This window comes from Euphorbia lathyris, chromosome 1 (genome assembly GCF_963576675.1).
Source record: "Euphorbia lathyris chromosome 1, ddEupLath1.1, whole genome shotgun sequence".
NCBI classification, from domain to species: domain Eukaryota; kingdom Viridiplantae; phylum Streptophyta; class Magnoliopsida; order Malpighiales; family Euphorbiaceae; genus Euphorbia; species Euphorbia lathyris.
This window is the reverse complement of record NC_088910.1, coordinates 102,204,284-102,219,020: the sequence shown is the minus strand read 5'-3', so window position 1 is coordinate 102,219,020 and position 14,737 is coordinate 102,204,284. Positions and strand designations below refer to the sequence as shown.

The following is a 14,737-nucleotide window of genomic DNA, read 5'->3' as shown; positions in this document are numbered from 1 at the left end:
CGGGCCATGAAGGGACGTTAGGCGTTACTACCCTTCCTGTTTCCCCTAGTTTCATCTCTCCTCTTCTCTTAGAAGATAGGATTGGGGTTAGCTTTCCTAGACTAATTCCTGGGTAGTTTGTTGTTGTTCGTTTTTCTTTTGCTTTTCTACCAAAAAAAAAATATATGAAATGGCTACTTTGGTCATGGTCATGGTAAAATTTCAGGCTCTCCCATTTGTGCTTAATTTATATAAATGTTATAATATTAGTAATTTTTTTACGTATATAGTTGCTTATCTCTCACTTAATTTAACTTAAAATTCAAGCATATATATATATATATCATAAAAAAGAATGTACATTTTTTTATTACAATTTTTCCGTGTGTACAAATTAAATTGTATAATTAGAGATTGCGCTAGTAGAATACCCTAATCGTCACAAGAATAATAATGAATGAATATAATATATACATTACATGATGATAAGAAACTAATTGATTAATTAACTTCACTAGCTTAATATATATTGTGATCAATGAACTAATTAATTATAAAAGAATTGTAATAAAGATTAATTTACAAACAACTATTAGGTTGGATAACGCGGATCGTCTTTCCAACCGCGTTGGCACAGAATGATTGGACAACTTGACGAGCGGAATGTGTGAATTTGACATCGCTTACTTTGATTCCTTTGCATGGATATTTGGAGCTGCAATCAAATTTCATAGCAACTTGACTAGCTGAAGTTCCTCGTATGCCTTCATATACCACATCACTGATTTTTAGGCCGGATACTTGAGTTGGACAGTTTAAGTTGTGAGGACAGTAATGTTGGTCTATGAGAATAGGATTTTGAACATTTTGCATAATAGCGTCTATGAATCGAACCCCTTGAACAAATCCGGTGGTGGGTCTAGCCCATGACTTAATTCTAAATCCGTTAGTTGTCCCAGTAAATACAGTTCTCTTGACAGTGACGTTTTGCACACCTTGCTCCTCGGTGGTCTTGGCCAAGCTTCCAATAGAAATGCCGTGGCCAGGGCCGCATCTGACACCTTCAACCCAAAGATTCTTAGTACCAGGACCAATAGAAATGCAATCATCTCCAGTTTTAATTGTAGAGTTGATAATAGCAACATCAGTTGAAAGCTGGACATGAATACCATCAGTGTTAGGGCTGTTTCCATCAGCAACAACTTTGACGTTTTGGACAAACACATCTTTGCAGCCATTGAATACAATGTGGAACATCTGGCTGTTTAAGGACAATAAACCTTTAATCTTGATGTTGTTGGAATTGGTAAAGCTAAGACTCTGCAATATTATATATGAATTGAGTCAGAAACATAATTATATAATGTAAGTCTAAAAGTATACAATAGAATAGAAGAAAAGGGAGAATTAAGTACCGTAGCACCAGAGGAGGGGCAGTTGGCGGCTTTGGCTAATTTGCAAGCCCACAAGGGAGAACCTTTAGCATCCAAAGAGCCACCCAAAATGGAAACACCACTCACTCCTTCAAAGCTAAGCCAATTGCTAGAACTAGCAAGAGCTGTGTAATCTTGAGGAGCCCAAAGAGTTCCATCAATCCGAAAGGTAATAGAAGGGGATTTGCAGACACTTTAAAGGTGATTGGAGCAACCAAATACCTTCCTTTAGGAACATAAATCATAGTGGAATTTGTGGAATCACAGGCTGCAGACCAAGCATTAAGAAAAGCCTTGGTGGAATCAGTTACCCCATTGGGTCTTGCTCCATAATTGAGTACATTATTGAAGCAACAGACATGAACAAGCCACAAAGTTCTTGGCTGTTGAAGAAATACAGAGAAAATGAACAAAGAAGAAGAAGAAGCACATGAGCCTTTTGGGATTCTGTCGAAGATCCGAAGAAGAAAATGAAGAGCCTTTGAAGTCACAAGTCCCAAGTATGAAGACTTAAGCGTAATAAACATCACAACAAGCGCAACCTTTCATTTACCAAGGACAACTTGGTATTTCCACAGCCCCCAAGGGCATTTTAGTCTTTTCCGCAACAATGGAGCATTCCAGAAGATACCCACTCATTGATTCATACACCCTATACCACACTATAGTATTTACCAAATCAATCAACACCATCCATCATAAGGGCATATGATCAATGGTTGAGATCTTGACACTTGTAATGGATATTTACTTGCTCATCACACCTAGCATTGATATAATAATGTAATAGTTAGACCTTTATTTTTTAATGAGAATTTCAGTAAAGTTCTTGAGAATTTTATCTCATTCATCTTCTTATACATTATTGATGACCCGCGAGGCTAAACCGGGTCATATTCATTTCGCAGGCCCAGCCCATACTTAGACCCATGGTCTAAGATCGAATGGGACCCGAATAAAGGAAGCGGGCGCAGCGAGTAACCGCCCCGAATGGGACCCGAATAAGCGAAAACGGGTGAAGCGAGTAACCGCCCCGAATTCCTAAACGGAGCATCAAGACTCCCACTCAGAACCACGTTCGTTGCCATGAAAGCCACGAAAGGGACATGGCCTAAAAAGGGGGAACCGCCCTCAAAACGTGGCCCACTAAGGAGTAACCGCCCTCGGCGGTTACCTAAAAAACACCTATAAAAGGCCTTAAGAATAAGGGAAAAAGGTACGTTCACAATTTTTCCCGCAATACTATTGTCAAATTACCAACCCTCTTACAAAAACTGACTTGATCGTCGGAGAGTTTTCCCGGAGATCCTATCTCCGGTTCTGTTTTGGAGGTAACTCCGGCAGGGAATATCAAATCGGATCCGGCAAGTTATCATTGGTGCGGTGAGCGTGGACCTTTTTTACCAACGTCTGGTTAAAAGTACACAAGGAACATGTCAGAACCATCACGAACGGCCGGCGTTACAACTAGATCAACCAGTATGAACTCCAGGGGACCACGGATTGCGAATTCGCAACCTGCAAGTACACAGCCTGTGGTGCCTAGCTCATCGGGTCCTTCGGGACAATTGAGTCCCTTATTGGAAGTCCAAGTGCAAACTGAGATGGAAATGTCCAATAGTGATTTCGTGCAGATGGCAGGACAAGTCTTGGCTTCGAACATGAGCCAGGCGGCTGGAGATCGAATGATTAATTTACTAACTGCCCTCGCCGAACACAATACCGCCGTGGAGGCTGCTCCTCAAGAACCTGTGGTTATCTCAACACAATCACCGACTATCCCTGTCATATCGGCCCTCCGCAGCCATCTCAGGCGCCAAATCAAGTGGGCCAGAGTAGTCGCACAAACCCACACAGCCACCCGAGCAACTACTCGCACCCAGATCTCATTACGACGATACATCCGACCTGGCAGCCATCCCAACCGTTGCCAGGAGTGCAAGGCACTCTTCCGCTACAGCAAGTGGAACCTTTTCCTCACAGACATTCGGAGTTGATGACTCCTGGGCGAGAGCACACATGGAACTTTGATCCTATAACGGGACAGCGGTTAGTCCCCCAACAGGCACACGTCTCAACACCGATGGGCGGGTGGATGCCACCCAGAATTCACCAGCAGCGGATGGAAGAAGTCCGGCGAATACCCGATATTGACTTAGAAGATCAATTACGAAGCATGATGGAGCGAATGGGGTACTCGCCTAGGCCGAGAGCAGAGGTCCAGAGCGATTCACCTTTTGCCCCTTCGTTGCGGGAATTCATTCCAGATCACAGAATCAAAGCGCCCGCGATACCTAAATACTATGGGGATCCAAATTCTAATCCTGAGGCTCATGTCAGGAACTACAGAGAACTAATGGATGTTGCAGGAGCGAGTGAAAGCATCATTTGCAGGTTATTCTCGACAACTTTGGGCGGAGCCGCATCTGATTGGTTTCGATCTTTACCCGCAGAATCTATTCACAATTGGCATCAATATAGTCGGGATTTCTGTGCGAAATTTGTGGACTGTAAAGCAGCGGATGTGACGGATAGGCAGCTGAAGGAGATCAAACAGAGGAACTATAATTCCCTAAGGGAATTTGTTGTCGAATTCAACGATATTCTGGTGCGATTGCAAAACCCGGATATCGTGAGCATCCACAACATCATGGCAGATGGAACCACAGATTGGAGTATGCGGGAGGAAATCATCCGCAACAAGCCGCGCACAGTGGCCGAACTCATGAAAATAGCAAAGGAATTCATGGAAGTGGATGATGTCAACAGGGAACATAGGGCTCAAACCCGGCAAGAAAGAGATGCCGCTAGATCCACTTCGGACAATCGGCGCCAGACCCAGTCCAAAAGTAATTTTGTTCGAAGAGGCGATCGCCCCTTTCAAAGTGGCGGATATCAGACACCATTAAACACGACTCGCCAGGAGGTGTTACTTTGGATCGAAAAGGGCCCCCTGAAGAAGGATGTGCGGTTCCCCGAGGTAAAAGGTCGAACCAGTTTGGGGCGACATCCTAACAAATATTGCAGGTTCCACAGATTGAATGGCCACGACACGAACGATTGCTATGAATTGAAGAAGGAGATTGAAAGGCTGATCGAAAGGGGCAAGCTGAATCAATTTGTACGAAAGGAGACTAGTGACGAGAAAGCAACGTTACCACATGAAGAAGAGGCAAGGCCCGAAAAGAAGCAGAAAAAAGGAGTGATAAACGTGATAGCCGGCGGGATCTATGAGCCTCCAACAAAAAGAGCTCGCCGTGAACAGCGAAAAATCAACACTCATAGGGGGGATGCCCTCAATTACTCATTCGCGCGAATCACGGAGCCGCATGCGGATGCTTTGGTGATTACAATGGCTGTAGAAGGATGGGACGTCAAGCGGGTCCTTATTGATACTGGCAGTTCTTGTAATGTTATTACTCGGACTGCATTCAACAAGTTGGGAATTAATGACGAGCGAGTGGAACATACATTCATGGATGTAACAGGTTTTGGGGGTCAATCCTCTCAAACAAGTGGACAGGTGGTGTTGGAGGCAGAAATGGGCGATAAAAAGCTAAAATGGCGAGGTGATTTAGAATTCGCAATTGTTGATCTCCCATTGGGCTACAACATAATTCTGGGACGCCCATTCCTGTCAGAAACGGAGTCGCTCATCTCAATGAAGCATTTAACATTACATTTACCAACACACCAAGGGCGAGTCATAGTTGAAGGTGATCCACTTGTATCTCAACAGGCCTATACATTGTCACTTGAACCAAAGCCAGACGAGGAAGATAGGGTAGAGGAGAAGTTGCCAGCAGAAGCATTGGGAGAAACGGAACTATTCGCCATCTCAAGTGACAAAAATGTGCGAATAGCGACGGGCCTCCCCGAAGAAACGAAGAAAGCCATTGCCGAGGTGCTAGTCCAATGTGAGTCGGCATTTGCCGCCCCAAATGAAATACTGAAAGGAATAAGTCCAGACGTAGCAACCCATCGTTTGAATGTAGACAAAGGTGCAACCCCAGTGCGACAGAAAAAGAGAGGACATGCTCCTGAGCGGCAAAAGGCGATTGAAAAAGCAGTGGCGGATTTGCTAAAGTCAGATGCAATTCGAGAAGTCACCTATCCGGAGTGGTTAGCCAATGTGGTGCTAGTCAAAAAGCCAAATGGAACGTACAGAATGTGCGTCGACTTCAAAGATCTGAACAAGGCATGTCCGAAGGATATGTATCCGCTTCCTAACATTGATATATTGGTAGATGGAACTGTAGGATATGAAGCTTTATCATTCACCGACGTGAAATCCAGTTACCATCAGATACCCATGGAGAAGGCGGATGAAATCAAAACATCGTTCATAACTCACCAGACGACTTATTGCTTCAAGGTGATGCCCTTTGGATTGAAAAACGCGGGAGCAACATACTAGAGGATGATGAACAAGATATTTTCAGACAAATCCGGCGAGAACTTCTCGATCTACGTTGATGACATGATCATCAAAAGCAAGAAAATGCAAGACCACCCGCAGGATATCAAAGAAATCCTGGAAGTGCTAATCAAATATGGCCTCAAATTGAACCCAGAGAAATGCACATTCGGAGCAAGAGCGGGAAAGTTCCTGGGTTTCATTGTTAGCGGCAAGGGAGTTGAGGCGAATCCCGAGAAGGTTAAAGCAGTAATGGAGATGAAAACGCCGAGAAGCATAAGAGAAGTACAGAGACTAAATGGGCGGTTGGTGGCATTAGGGCGATTCATATCATGCTCAGCTAGGAGATGTCTACCTTTCTACAATGCCATCAAAAAATCCAAGTCCTTTGAATGGACGCCGGATTGTCAAGAAGCATTCGAGGGGATAAAGCGATTACTGTGTTATCCGCCCTTAATGAGTAGGCCGGAGGATGGAGAAGATTTATTTCTCTACGTATCCGTCACCAATATGGCGATATGCACTGTGATGGTGCGAGAAGAAGAAGGGCAACAATATCCAGTGTACTACGTGAGCAAAGTCCTGAAGGATGCAGAACTCCGGTATTCGAAGTTGGACAAAATGGCCCTCGCAGTGATAACCACGGCGGCTAGATTGAAACCATACTTTCAGGCGCATACTATCATTGTGAGAACTGGCATCCCAATGCGAAGGGTATTACAGAAACCTGACGCATCCGGCCGGTTGATGGAATGGTCAATTCGCCTGGGAGAATTCGATATTCGCTATGAAGGGAGACCAGCGCTAAAGAGCCAAGTACTCGCCGATTTCGTGAACGAATTCACCTGGGATGACGATGAATGTCCGAAGGCACAAAAAGAAGAGTGGAGCATGTACACAGATGGGGCATTATCTACAGATGGAGCTGGGATGGGAGTCGTCATCAAGGGCCCGAAGGTTATTCGCCTATGCTATGCAGCAAAATTAACTTTCAAAACTACAAATAACGCCGCAGAGTACGAAGCAATGATATGCGGATTGAAGTTGCTCAATGAACTCACCCCAGAAAGGGTGGTAATCTACAGCGATTCCAAACTCATGATATACCAGATCACAAAAAATTATTTGGTGAAACAGGAGGAGCTAATAAAATACCATCAGGTGGTCGGCAGATTGACACAAGAGTTAACGCACAAGGGAGTCGTTTGGGATATGGTGCATGTTCCGCGAGGCCAAAATGCAAAGGCTGACGAATTGGCAAAAGCAGCGGCAAGTAGAGAACCATGGAGTCAAAAGGCATGCAATTTGGAAATAAAATCGGCACCAGCATTCGAGGTTGATCAGATTATGGTCATCGAAGAACTGGAAGACGATGAAGATTGGCGGATGCCCATCCGCCAATATCTGGAGCAGGGAGATTTACCGGTTGATAAGAGCTTAGCCAGAAAGCTAATTGGGCAGTCAGCTCGATACTCAGTTCGGGATGGAACTTTGTATCGGAAATCGTACACATGTCCATGGTTGAAATGCATTAGTCACAACGAAGGAGACTACGTGCTGCGAGAACTACATGAAGGAATTTGTGGCGCGCATGAAGCTTCGGCGGCGTTGGCAAGAAAGGTCAAACTGATGGGATACTACTGGCCCAAGGTGGTGGAAGATTCTCAGAAGATGGTTGCGGAATATCACAATTGTCAAATACATGCGAATGAAAAGCATGTTCCCGGAGTCGAACAAATCGCTATAATGACGGCATGGCCATTCGCAACATGGGGAATCGATATAGTGGGTCCATTCCCAGAAACGACAAAGAAAAGGAAGTACTTGATAGTCGCAGTTGACCACTTCAGCAAATGGGTAGAAGCGGAGGCAGTAACCGCACAAACACCTGAGCGAATGATCGAATTCTTACGAGAGAACATTATCATGCGATTTGGAATCCCGCAAAAGCTCATAACCGACAATGGCACCCAGTTCAACTGTGCCAAGTTCAAAGCATACTGCGAAAGCATGGGGATCAAAAATCATTTTTCTTCCGTAAACCATCCCTAATCGAATGGTATGACGGAGGTTACCAACAGGGCCATGATTCAAGGCATCAAGAAGCGGCTAGGAGACAAAAAAACAGGTTGGGCAGATGAGATACCCCATATGTTGTGGGCATACAGAACCTCTGTAAAGGCAGCAACAGGCGAAACACCTTTCTCGCTAGTTTATGGAGCCGAAGCAGTCCTACCTGTTGAAATCAAGTCGCCCACAGATCGGATAATTTATTATTGCGACACACAAAATCCTATCAACATTAGAGATGCTTTGGATTCTGTGGAGGAACGAAGAGAAAAAGCTTACATGCGAATGGCAGTGTACCGCAATAGAATCAAGAAATATCATGACAGAAGAGTGCGAAAAGTAATAATCAACGAGAACGACTTGGTCTTGAAAAAAGCGGATAAAATACAATCTAGAGATGGCAAAGGCAAGCTGGGCGTCAACTGGATCGGACCATACAAAGTATCCAAGAAGCTGGGACCAGCCACTTTTGAAATAGAAGAAATGAGCGGAAAGAAGCTCCCGCGCACCTGGAATCTAGAGAATCTACGCCTATATAAAAAGGCCGAGTAGTTCGAGGAAATGACGAGTACTCTTTTTCCTTTTATGAGTTTTTCCCATTGGGTTTTCTGATAAAAGGTTTTAATGAGGCTTTGATCCCACACAGTTGGTGTACCTATGTAATAAACCTTTTCTCTTTATCAATAAAGGTATTCAATTATTACATTTATTCAATATGTTACGTCCGAATGCGGATTGTTCTTAAAAACACATAAATGTGTTGCCTATTAAAGAAAGGCGGATGCATGATTACGCATCACTCGCAAAACCCTTAGGTTAAACTCAAAAAACACATAAATGTGTTGCCTATTAAAGAAAGGCGGATGCATGATTACGCATCACTCGCAAAACCCTTAGGGTTAAACTCAAAAAACACATAAATGTGTTGCCTATTAAAGAAAGGCGGATGCATGATTACGCATCACTCGCAAAACCTTATGATTAACCTTATGATTATATTATTTTCGAAAGAAAAATAATAGAGTAAGGCATAAAATTAAGCGAATAAACGAGTACTCAAAAATTGCAAAAAGGGTTTGGCCACCCTAGCGAAAGCAAAAATTACTATGAAGAATTACAAGTATGAAGTCGGCAAAAGGCAAGGATCATACATGAAAATAAAGTGACAATAATCGCACGTATAGGCAAAGCGGCAAGTGAAAGAAAATTAATATATACGGGCAGTTTGTTACATACAAAAAGTCCAAATATAAATTAAACTATGCTACAGCTTCCTCTCCTTCACCCCTATTGCTTTCCTCGCCTCCAGCGACTCCCTCATCTCCTCCAGTGGGCGGATCTACTTCAAGAGAATCCTCAACCCTCGAATCAATAACTGCTTCAGAGGGCGGTACCTCTTGCTCAGGCTGAGAGATGTCCTGCGGTGCCCCTTCTTCCGCATTCCGGGTAGGGATCTCGCCGATAATTGGAGATTCCTGAAAACTCTTCCAATCTAAGAGGAGCACCTCATCCATATCAGCATCCTCGGCTTCCAGCTTGTCCCACTTCTCAGTTAAATCCTTTTCAGGGATGGGAACCTTGGGGCGGTTAAGTACGAGACCCTGATGTCCATGCTCATAAACGGCATGAATCCGCTCCCCATACCAGTAGATGCGGGCACCGTCTTCAGCCAGAATTTCCTCAGCCCTCTTCTTTTGTGTCTCCTTGGAATCAGCTAGATCATCGAGGGCCTTTCGCAGCTCATCGGACTTAGCCTGAAGAGATTTAAGAGCCTCCTCCTTCTCGCTCACAGCCTTCTGAAGGGCGCCTTTTAGGACCTTCACCTTCCCTTGGACATCATCATAAAGCGACTTCTGAGTCGCCAATTCAGTACCAAGACCTTCCAACTCCTTGGCTCGCTCGGCATCCCTTCGGAGAATGCCCTCAGCGAAATTGATAATCTGCATATAAGACGGCTCACGAATAAAAAAGGGCGAATAGAAATAGGCGGTTACAATGGACGCAAGATCCTTGAAAGAGAATGACAAGCAACAATATACCTCTACAGAACGCTTCTCGATCCCCTCCACAGCGGTAGGGAGCGGTACTTGTTCGCGCACACGGGAAGCAGAGGGAAGCCGCCCGAGGACATTGCATATGGAAGAGACAATGTCCTTGCAAGAAAAACTCACGGCCATGCCAAAGGTCCTAGTCCACCATCCGCTGATGTCGGGAATTGGCTGCAAAGGCGTAAAGAAAAATATCAAGAGAACATCAGATAGCTCATGAGGAAAAAAGTAGCAATATAGAAAGAGGGAATAAATCAGGATACCTCATGAATTGGGGTACTGCTCTTTCCTTTGGATGAGGCGGATACGGGTGTACCGCCAACAGTAAGGGACACGGAGGTGTTCTTCTTCTTGGGACGAGAAGACTCTGTATCCGCACTTATCTTCCGCTTCCTCGTCAAAGGAAGATCCTCGGAGGCAGAAGCGGGACCTTGTGAAACGGAGGCCCTTACAGGAGAAGCCGCCTCAATGGAAGGAATCGTTCCTCCAGAAGAATCCGCCCCTACAACGGAGGCGGTTCCCGCCATCCGCTTCTTCCTTCTCGCTAGGGCTTTAGCCTTCCGATCTGCAGCGATTTGAGATAAAGGATCACCCCTGCAAAGGGTTAAAAGAAATCATCAACTTGGAAATAAAAAGTACCTTGTACAAAAACGCGATAAGGGATATAGACCACGCGATCCCCCTCGCGGTAGGCAATCGCTACTCGGCTCCTTAGCATATGAAAGGCCTGATCATATGTCCATACAAAAGGAGGGGTACTCTTCAGGAACTTGATGACGGCGGATTCTTCCTCGCTGGGATAACCGAAGTTCAAACTCTTCACATTGGGCCGGCCCCAATGGCGAAGGAAGTTCGGATTTCCCTCATTAAACTTGATAAAAAAGTAAGAGCGATCCCACTCGCGGATCTTGTTCAGTTTCTCGTCAAAACCATAGTATCCGCTCTGGCGGATGAAAGTGAAATACCCCGCCGAACTCTTGAAATGATGAAGCTTGGAGAAAATTTTAAGCGAGAAAGGAACCTCCAAACAATCCGCCAGAAATTTATCCAGGGTCAAGTCGGCCCATCCATTTGGATGTAACTGCCCGGGTGCGATTCCGTAACCGCCGAGGATGGAAGCAATCTCATCCGCCAGCGGATAAGTGAAGCCGCAGATAATCTGGGCGACGAAAATGGTGAAATACCCCTTTGGGTAATCGCCCGGTCCTCTATCCTCCCCGGGAATGATGGTCTCGAGACCTTGGAGCCAAGGATATTGCACCCGCAAATCCTCAATGGTCTCGCGACAAACTAGGCTTCCCGACCTGTCCCTCTTTGGTAACAAACGGGGGGTTGGGACAGGTGGCGGAATCAACTTCTTAGGGTCAAAACCTAGACCCTCGTCGGTTGTATTCGCCAGGTGGAGGAAGTCAGCGGGGTGGGAATCAGACCCATGAGAACTGGTTGAAACTTTATCAACCATCTCATCAACTTCATGAGAAACCTCGCGGACGTAGCTCTCATCGAACGGTGCGAAGTCAAGGTCGGGGTTCGACATGTTGAGGAAAAGAAATAAACAGAAGTAAAAAGCCGAACGAGGTACAAATTATGAAGAGGAAAACTTACATGGGAAAGACAACACAGAGAAATGACGGAAATAAGAGGTCAACGCCGGAAAAGATGACGCCGGAAAAGAAATAACGAAAGAGGAAAAATTCACAAGTTTTTGAATTTTGAATAGACAAGCAAAAACGAAGCGTCCCCTATGAACAGACCCTAAAGGGCTCTTGTATCAAACTAAAGGGGAGGCATGTGATGACCCGCGAGGCTAAACCGGGTCATATTCATTTCGCATGCCCAGCCCATACTTAGACCCATGGTCTAAAATCGGATGGGACCCGAATAAAGGAAGCGGGCGCAGCGAGTAACCGCCCCGAATGGGACCCGAATAAGCGGAAACGGGTGAAGCGAGTAACCGCCCCGAATTCCTAAACGGAGCATCAAGACTCCCACTCAGAACCACGTTCGTTGCCATGAAAGCCACGAAAGGGACATGGCCTAAAAAGGGGGAACCGCCCTCAGAACGTGGCCCACTAAGGAGTAACCGCCCTCGGCGGTTACCTAAAAAACACCTATAAAAGGCCTTAAGAATAAGGGAAAAAGGTACGTTCATAATTTTCCCCGCAATACTATTGTCAAATTACCAACCCTCTTACAAAAACTGACTTGATCGTCGGAGAGTTTTCCCGGAGATCCTGTCTCCGGTTCTGTTTTGCAGGTAACTCCGGCAGGGAATATCAAATCGGATCCGGCAAGTTATCAATTATAATTTGTAGTTCCACCAAATGAGGAGTTGATGAGTAAGCCTAAAAAAATCACTAAGAAAATCAAAGTTGCCATGTTCCTGAAGATTAAACTGGATGAATTGTATAAGAAAGAAACAGAAAGCAGAAGAAGATTTGGTGTGATGGAAGTTGAAGGAGGTAGAAGGGTATTTATAAGAATTAGAGAAGCAGCCAGAAGTGTAGAAAACTTAACAGTAGTGGGAAGTTTTCAAAGCCTCACTTTTTTATTTTTAGTTTGATGAATGGAGTAGGGAATAAGAGATGTAGCTTATTAATACAAAGAAAGATGGGAAGTTGAAGAAAACAGCGCCCAAAACGCAAACAGCTAGTTAAGTTTATTATTGCTTCATCTCTAATCTTTACAATTACACACAGGTCAGGTCAACATTTGGTCCTGCAGCAGCCACCATAGTCTTAGCACACGTACAATAATGAATTATTTATATTGTTAGCATCATTATCCAAATCACTAAAAAACACCGGATTTAATATTAACTTCACAATTGATTTACTCGATTAAATGCATATATAGTTGCTTAATTTAGCTTTAATTCATAGTTCAGTACTAATCTACTTACACAGCCTTACCTATTCAAACTACCAAGGAGTCACTCTTTCATTCCTTAACTTATAATTGTATGGTTCATCATTCATCTATATGCATGCATGTGTATTAATTCTATATAATCCATGTGTATATAACTACGTTTAATAAATCACGACCTCCCTTCAACTTGGCAAAAAAAAAAAAAAAAAAAAAATCAATTGACCTTTTTGAACTTACAGGGTATCTCGTTAACCCCGGAAACTTGTTTAAACTGACATGCTTGCTTTAAGAAAGTTCTAAGAACCAATCACTATAAGCAAATTTAGAAGTCAATGGGTTGCTTTCAACAAATTGAGGTGACATATAAATACTTTAATCAAATTCAAAAGACCAACAAGACATTTGTAAGTTTACGGGGTTAATTGGTTTTTTTTTTTAAATAAGTTCAAAGTGCTCTTAATATTTAAAACCGTGCATTTAACATTAATATTATTACAAATAATCTAGATTTGATGTGGTTTATTTTCCCAAACCTAATTTAAAAATTCCTTTTTATTTATTTATTTACATTTGGAGTAGAGCTTTTTGAAGGCGTTTGTTTTTCATTTTCTATCTCATGTTTATCTCAACATATTTCTTAGGGTATATATAGTTAGAAATAGAATGATTAGTTGCGGTTTTAGTTGGAAATAGTTGTGGTTTCAACTGTTGAAATAATAAACTTATAATTAATAGTCTTTAATTTGGTACAGTGTATTATCCAAGAGTCATTTCTGTATCTGTATTTATAGAGAGTTAATGTTGTTTACTAAGAGTCATGTCTGTAATCTATAAATACCTATCAATACAAGTAGTAAGGTAAGAGAATTAGAAGAGAATTAAAAAGAGAATTTTCTTCCAGCAATTATACTCTTCCTCTGTACCTGTGAAAGTTTATTTATTTGATCCAACAAATTGGTATCAGAGCCAGACAAAAGTTCTCCTGAATATCGAGAATAATTGTGAAAAGAGAAATCGCCATTGATTCGTGGGAGACCAAGTCCCAGATTTGGAAAGCTATGCGCTTATGCATAGATGACATCAAAGAACAAGTTGATTCTTTGACCTTCGAGGAGATCAGAAGGTTGTTGGAAAATGATTTGGGATTTGAGAAATATGCTTTGGATGGACAAAAGAAATTTGTCATGCAATGTCTGGTGGAATCCTTAGAAAATGATGATGATGAGAATTCTGAGGATTTAGGAGAAATTAAGGTACAAGGACATGTATCTGATGATAAGGAGAAAATTGAAGATTCTCTTGTGATGGGTCTTTTGCCAGAAACTGATCCAATCAGTAAGAAGAAAGAACTTCCAAGTAAGAGCAGCATTACCACATCCATATTGAAAAGAGATTCTTATATTAAAGCCAATTGTGAGGAAGTTACAATGAACAGTTTTTGTCGAATTTTAGAGGAAGATTTTGGACTTGATAAATTTGCACTTGATCCATATAAGAAATATATAGGCAATCTGTTTGTTGAGGTGTTTCTATGTGCTGATGAGAATTCAGAGTCTTCAGATAGAGAGATTGATGAGGATGATGAAGATGAAGTAAAACTAAAGGATAAAATTAATGAAAAGGAAAAGGTGCAAAATTTTGAAGTATCTAAAAAGAGGAAGAGGTTTGAAAAAGAAATCAAAGCATCAGACAAGAAACAAAGCAAGCATGTGGAAAAAGAAGCAAAGGACAACAGAAGTGCAGAAAGTATTGAGAAAGCCTCTGATAAAATCAAGCATGTGTCAGAGAACAAATGTGAAGTCGAGTTAATGAAGGAACCAAATGAGATGTTTCCCAAAGACATCATAGAAGTTAAAAAGATAAAGGAAAGACTGAAAGAAGTCGAGGGAATTTACATGCGTAATATTATGTTATTGTCA

The 14,737-nt window shown here is 43.0% G+C and overlaps 1 pseudogene; it reads right to left on the bottom strand.

Moving 5' to 3' along the window:
- Positions 1–558: 558 nt before the first annotated feature.
- Positions 559–12,326, bottom strand: LOC136212575 (polygalacturonase-like; annotated as a pseudogene).
- Between the last annotated feature and the right edge of the window lie 2,411 nt (positions 12,327–14,737).